Raw genomic sequence first — 7,716 nt, forward strand, 5'->3', positions numbered from 1 at the left:
TCTCTCTTGTTTTCTCTTTCTTCATCTTTCTCCCCTTTTTCTCTTTCTTCTCCTTTCTCCTTCTCATGCTTTATTTCTTTTTTCTCATTTTTCTCCCTCATTCCTTCTGTCTTAATCTCTCTCTCTCTCTCGCTTTCTTCATTGCTCCCATTCTCTTTTTTCTTCTCCTCTTTCTTTCGTTCATTTCTGTTTCTCCCTCTCTCTCTTTTCCTCCCATTCTGTTTTCTCCCCTTTCTCTCCTTATTTCTCTCACACGTTCTCTCCTTTACTCCCCGTCCCCTCTTTTTCTCCATCATTCATTCTCTCTTCATTTTTCACCCTCATTTCCTGTCTTAGTCTCTCTCTCCCTCTCTCCTTTGCCCTTTCTCTCTTTCTTTCTCACTCTTTCTGTCTCTCCTTTTCTCCTTCCTTCCCTCTCATTCCCTTCTCCCTCACTCTTTTTCACAATGGCTTTTCTCCTTCACTCTTTCTCCCTTGCCCTCTCTCTCACTCTCATTGTCACTTTTTGCTTTCATGCTCTCTCTCCTCTCTCTCCCCCTTGTTTTCTCTGTCTGTCTCTCTCCTTTTCCCTCTTGTCCCCCTCTCTCTCTCCCTCACTCGTTCTCTCTCTGCTTTCCCCCCTGTCCCCCTCTTTCTCTCCCTCCCTTGTTCTCTCTCTCCTTTTCCCCCTTGTCCCCTGTCTCTCCCTCACTCGTTCTCTCTCCTTTTCCCCCTTTCTCTCCCTCCCTTGTTCTCTCTCTCCTTTTCCCCCTTGTCCCCTCTCTCTCCCTCACTCGTTCTCTCTCTGCTTTTCCCTCTTGTCCCCCTCTTTCTCTCCCTCCCTTGTTCTCTCTCTCTCCTTTTCCCCTTGTCCCCCTCTTTCTCTCCCTTACTCGTTCTCTTTCTCCTTTTCCCCCCTTGTCCCCCCCTCTCCCTCCCTTGTTCTCTCTCTCCTTTTCCCCCCTTGTCCCCCCCTCTCCCTCCCTTGTTCTCTCTCTCCTTTTCCCCCTTGTCCCCCTCTCTCTCCCTCACTCGTTCTCTCTCTGCTTTTCCCTCTTGTCCCCCTCTTTCTCTCCCTCCCTTGTTCTCTCTCTCCTTTCCCCCTTGTCCCCTCTCTCTCCCTCCCTTGTTCTCGCTCTCCCTTTCCCCCTTGTCCCCTCTCTGTCTCTCTCTCACTCGTTCTCTCTCTCCCTTTCCCCCAGTCCCCCCTCTCTCTCTCCCTCACTCATTCTCTCTCTCCTTTTCTCCCTTGTCCCCCCTCTCTCTCTCCCTCACTCGTTCTCTCTCTCCTTTTCTCCCTTGTCCCCGCTCCCTCTCTCCCTCACTTGTTCTCTCTCCTTTTCTCCCTTGTCCCCCTTTCTTTCTCCCTCACTCGTTCTCTCTCCTTATCTTCCTTGTCCCCCTCTCTCTCCCTCACTTGTTCTCTCCTTTTCCCCCTTGTCCCCCTCTCTCTCTCCCTCACTCGTCCTTTTCTCACTGTCCCTCCCTCTCTCCCTCACTCTTTCTCTCTCCTTTTCCCACTGTCCCTCCCTCTCTCCCTCCCTCATTCTCTCCTTTTCCCATTGTCCCCCTCTCTCTCTCCCTCACTCGTCCTTTTCTCACTGTCCCTCCCTCTCTCCCTCCCTCGTTCTCTCTCCTTTTCCCATTGTCCCCCTCTCTCTCTCCCTCACTTGTTCTCTCTTTCCCTTTCCCATTGTCCCCCTCTCTCCCTCACTCGATCTTTCTTTTTTCCTCTTGTCCTTCTCTCTCCCTCACTCGTTTTCTCTCCTTTTCTCCATTGTCCCCTCTCTCCCTTTCTCCCTTGCCCTGTCTCTCTCTCTCATTGTCTCTTTCTTCTTTTTTCTCCCTTGTTCTCTGTCTTGCCCTCTCTCATTCTATCCCTCTTTCACCTTATTCCCTCCACTTTTCTCCCTCTCACATTTTTCCCTCGTTCCCTCTTTGTCTTTCTCTCTCTCTGTCTGTCTGTCTCTCTATTTTCCTGCCTTGTCCTACCTCTCTCTCTCATCCCTTTCTCTCTCTCTCTCTCTCTCATCTTCTCCTGTTTCGTTCACCTTGCTTCTCCCTCTGTGCGTTTCCCCTCCTCTTTTTCTTCCCTTCCCCTCTCATCCTCTCTCTCTCTCTCTCTCTCTCTCTCTCATTGATAGTAGAGGTGATGTGACTGGAATACTGAGCAGCTAATCATTATTCCTCTAGTGAGCCACAGTGCACAGACTGAATGTCAATTTTACTGGCCTCTCTCTCTCTCTCTCTCTCTCTCTCTCTCTCTCTCTCTCTCTCTCTCTCCCTCTCTCCCTCTCTCTCCCCCCTCCCTCTCCGTAGCCCCAGGTTTCCGTGTTATCCAGGCAAAGGTTAACGCTAAACCTTCAAACACATGAGGATTAGGGGGACTCGTAGAAAGTAGGGCTCAGGTCCCAGCTCTGCTCTTTTGTTTGTGTTTTAGTGTGTGTGTGTGTGTGTTACTGTGTCAGTTTGAAGACTGTGTGTGTGTGTGTGTGTGTGTGTTGCATAAAAGGGGATTCTGTGCCGATTTGAGGTGGTGAGACATCTGTTGACTGCACAGTGAAACACTGGGGAAAAGAGCAGAGAGAGAGAGAGAGAGAGAGAGACGCAGCGGGAGGACAGCCGCATGACAACAGGTGTAGATGACAACAGTAATTAAAGAGACACGCATTTCAAGGGTGTTTTTTGCCTCCACTGCCCGTTTCAAGGAGACAGCATCATACCGAAGTGATGAAACAGAGAAGAGGACGGGAAAAAGCGAAAAAGAGAAATGCAAGCAGTGAAACAGTAGTGAATTATTTGTAATTGCAATTGAAACAGTGTTGTGGAATGAATGAGACAGAATAATCACATAATGATGACATTAATTAGGGAAAAAAAGTCAATATTTCATTTAGTAAATATGATATAATACATGCAGTCATTACCACAGATTGCAATACACTACAGGAAGCACAGGGGGCGATATGGCATCTATTGCTCCATTTAAAAAATGCAGTTAATGCAGTGAATATGACAGATTGCAGTACCTACAGGAAGCATAGGGGGCAATATGGCATCTATTGTTCTCTTTAAAAAGTACTCTATAATGTTTGTATATAAATGCAGTGAAAATGACAGACTGCAATACACTACAGGAAGCACAGGGGGCGATATGGCATCGATTGTTTTTTTTAAAAAGCGCTCTATAATGTTTGTATCATACATGCAGTTCATATGACAGAATGTAATACACTACAGGAAGCATAGGGGGCGATAAAGCATCTACTGTTCCCTTTAAAAAATGCAGTTAATGCAGTGAATATGACAGATTGCAGTACACTACAGGAACCATAGGGGGCAATATGGCATCTATTGTTTCATTGCACATAAAAGAAGAAAGCTCTTGTTGCACAGACAGAACTTCGCTGATTGAAACTGATTGTTTGAACAATGACAGCTGTGACGGCGTCAAAGTGAGAGGAAACAGCAGAAGGCATAATTGTTCAATTAGTCAATTAACCAAATGATTATCAGTAGATTAATCATTTATTGGAAGCCATTAGCTGCCGTCTCTCTCTGCTGTTGTGCATAATCATCATGATTTCAATAGTGATATTAATATTAGTCTTTCTTCTCCATATTTTAGAATAGACCTAATCCACACTTACTGGCCACTTTATTGGAAACCCCTTCTTTTTACTGTAGCTCGACCATGCTAGTTAGAGGCTGTGGCCCATCTGTTGATGCACAGTTGGTGTTACAGCCATCTTCCAGCCCTTCGTCAGTGGTCAGTTTCTGACCACAGAGCCACTGTTGGCTGGATATCTTTGGGTGGTGGCCCACTTTCAACTCTCCAGCAACACTGCTGTCCATGTCAGTGTCTCCACCAAATAATATCTGGTCAACAGCAGTCCTGTGGTCAGAGACTGACCGATGATAAATGGAGTCATAATATTAAAACCACTTGTTTCTACACTCATTGTCCATTTTATCAGCTCCACTGACCATATAGGAGTACTTTGTAGTTCTGCAGTTACAGACTGTAAGCTGTTTCTCTGCACCCTGTTCTTCAGTGATCAGGACCCCCATGGACCCTCACAGAGCAGGTACTATTTGGGTGGTGGATCATTCTCAGCACTGCAGTAACACTGACGTGGTGGTGGTGTGTTAGTGTGTGTTGCACTGGTCTGAGTGGATCAGACACAGCAGTGCTGCTGGAGTTTTTAAACACCTCAGTGTCACTGCTGGACTGAGAATAGTCCACCAACCAAAAATATCCAGCCAACAGCGTCCTGTGGGCAGCGTCCTGTGACCACTGATGAAGGACTAGAGGATGACCAACACAAACTGCAGCAGCAGATGAGCTATCGTCTCTGACTTTACATCTACAAGGTGGACTGACAAGGTAGGAGGGTCTAATAGAGTGGACAGTGATCTCCAGCAGCACTGCTGTGTCTGATCCACTCGTACCAGCGCAACACACACTAACACACCACCACCTTCCCACCAATACCTGCTCTGTGGGGGTCCTGACCAATGAAGAACAGGCTAACAAAGTATGCAGAGAAACAGATGGACTACAGTCTGTAACTGTAGAACTACAAAGTGCACCTATATGGTCAGTGGAGCTGGTAAGATGGACAGTGAGTGCGGAAACAAGGAGGTGGGTGTTTACGGTAGGTGTAGAAGTGGTCAGTGAATGGAAATACAGGATCAAAGTGAACATAACAACACAAGGAATTAGTAGTGTAATGAAAATGTCATCGAATCAAAGTGACCTATGTCACAGAGTGTCAGCAATCTGGAAGGTTCATTAACTTCATTAACACAACCTTAAACAATACTTGAAAAAGTCAGAGACCCTCTGATTTATTTCATTTCCAGTCAAAACGGCCATTAAATACAAGTTACTCATTTTTCAGTGTCAGAAAAACAGCAGGAAACGTATATTTAGCAGAAAATTACACAGAAGCCTCCAACACTAAGTAAATCAAACCTGTCATTATTTAATAAGTCTTTAATTTTGTGGACTCTGCAGCCACTTTAACTCCTCCATCCTTCCAGTCTTAAAACCAACCAGTTCCACCTGCGTCCTCCAATAAAAGCTTCCCAACAATCTCACTGACATCATGTTCCCCTTTAAAGAGACACGTTCACACAAGCTGCTGCCCAAACTCACCTCAGCTGCCACACATTTCTCTCTCATGAGCATCTCAAATGGCTAATGGAGATCTTTCTGAGGAGAATAGACGTAAGATAATCCACCTGCATGATGAAGGAGAAAGAGTTAGAAAACAGGAGTTTCCAAAACTGCAGATCAAGGGTGATTTTATGAAACGGATAGTTCATGTCCTAAAATCTGATTGGCTGAGCTGCATTCGAAGCCATTGTAACCAGAGCCAGTTTAAGGGGAGCCAGGCCTCTTCCTATTTCCCCCGTTATATCAAAAACAGGACTAAAAAAGGGCCAGAGGGCACCCATGAGCGAGTCCTCAATGAATGGGGGTGAATGGAGCCAAACGGCTAAAAACGAAAAGAACTTGCCCAGAACTTTCCTTTAATTTTAGAAAGTAGAAGGATGTATTTCACGTCCTTTTTATATTATATTTAATAAAAAATATTTCAGGCAGCAGGACACAAACATTACTGCTAGTTGAGCGCTGATTGGTTGGCGAGTGGAGCAGCTCATTGGCTGTTCGCGCTCACTGACGTCATGAACGTACAGGGTGCCATTTTAAACTCCTATGACTCGAGTTTAAAAGCTCTTAAAAATATAACAGCGATGTTAAGATGATTTATACTGTTCTGTGTTCTCTGGAGATGAATATTCTTTTATATTAAAATTATTTGAGCATTTATAAACTATGATTTTATTCAAATGCTACAATGAAATGGCTGATTGTAGAGACTCCGATCTCTTTACAGGGGTGGTGATAGGAACCAGGGGTCACCATGACTACAACACAAATATAGCCATTTTATTTATTGTCCAAAACCACCAGTGAACCTACAAGAGTCTTCTGAGTTTATATGGAATGTTGATGATGCTAAAATAGCAATAAATCTGAGAAAATTAGTTTTCTATGGGGACTATTTTGCCTTGGAACACCCTTCATTTATCCCTCCACTGGAAATTAATTAAAATAAATTGATTAAAATACATTTTAGGCCAAAACTTTATCACAAAACCACCATATAACCACATAACCACCATGTCTCAGACACGAGGCAGTGAATTCATAATCATTTCATGTAGTAACCTTCTGTGAGGGAGCTTTTAGAGGTGGACGTCTGGTTCCTATCACCACCACTGTGAATAAATCAGACTCTGTACGTTTCTCTAGAACAGAGCGTTTCACACCAAACCACTCTGAATGATTTCATTGACATTCTAACCATTTAATTATGCAGAAATTTCGAAAAGTCTGTGGAGTTCTCCTTCAGTGGATTAATCTTTGGCTCTAATGCTGCTGGCAGGGAGCACCGAGTGTACTGATGCAGTGAGAGCCCGTTTTGGTTTAAACTGAGGGGTTTGCAGCTTATTTTGTTTACCAGAACTAGGCTGGTCAGCTAATAGCTAACAGGCTAAAAGACAGCAAACAGCCTAAACAGCTCCAACATTAATATCACAGGCTTAAATTAAAGTACTTACGATGTGATTCACTGTAAAATGGCGATATAAAAGCCTAAATAATGTCACTTCAATGTCTTACACGCTTCAAATGTCCGTGTTTCAGTCAGAAGTAACGTTAGCCTCAAACCCAGGCTGAGTCCCAAATGGCTCCGTACTCCCTAAATAGTGTGTTATGTAAGTTTGCATTTCTAGCTTCTGCAGCCAAATAGTGCATTGTTTGTAGAGTATGAATGTAGATGAATCCGAGATTATTGTTTTTAGTGATATTATGCATTGTTAGGGTTCAGCAGGTAGTATTTAAATTGCTACGTAGTTAGTGCACTATGTAGGGAGCAGGGAGTTATTTGAGATTCAGCCCCAACGTGAGAAGAGGGCGTCGTTGGCTTGGCAGAAGAAGCTTCGCGGTGGTAATTAGTGACCAACCTTTCATTAAACCGTGCTGTGTTATCATATGTTCATTATTATACGACAAAAAGTTAAAAAGTTAATGAAATGACCGCAATATACAGTGATTGGCGAGCGAACGTTCTTCTCCTCATCTAACGGTCAGTGGTTGCTTGGCAACGATACCATACTCTACAGGAAGTACACGTCTTGGCAGAATACTTGTTTATGTCGATTATTATTGATAATAACTTAAATAATGTTCTAAAACACAGTGTATTTTGACATATTTTATATTGGCCACACTTTTATAAAAGCAATAAGACACTCGAGGCCGCGTTACTGCGATTTTATCGATTTTTATCAAGCCAGAGAACTTGTAGAGAGGAGAACTACTACTTTGTAATATCGTCCGCGTTTCTCAAACACTAGAGGGCGCTCCCGAGCGAGTCCAGAATGAATGGGTTAAGATGGAGCATTTCAGCAAAATCATAGTTTATAAATGCTGAAACGTTTTTTAATGTAAAAGAATATATTCATATCCTGAACACAGAGCAGCATAAAACATTTTAACACCACTGTTATATTTTTAAGAGCTTTTAAAATCGAGTTATAGGAGTTTAAATCAGCACCTCATGTTTATTCATGACCTCAGCGAGCGCGAACAGCCAATGAGCTGCTCCGCTCGCCAACCGATCAGCACTTACTAGCAGTAATGTTCGTGTCCTGCTGCCCAAA

The sequence above is a fragment of the Colossoma macropomum genome, unplaced genomic scaffold (genome assembly GCF_904425465.1).
Source record: "Colossoma macropomum unplaced genomic scaffold, Colossoma_macropomum, whole genome shotgun sequence".
Lineage (NCBI taxonomy): Eukaryota > Metazoa > Chordata > Actinopteri > Characiformes > Serrasalmidae > Colossoma > Colossoma macropomum.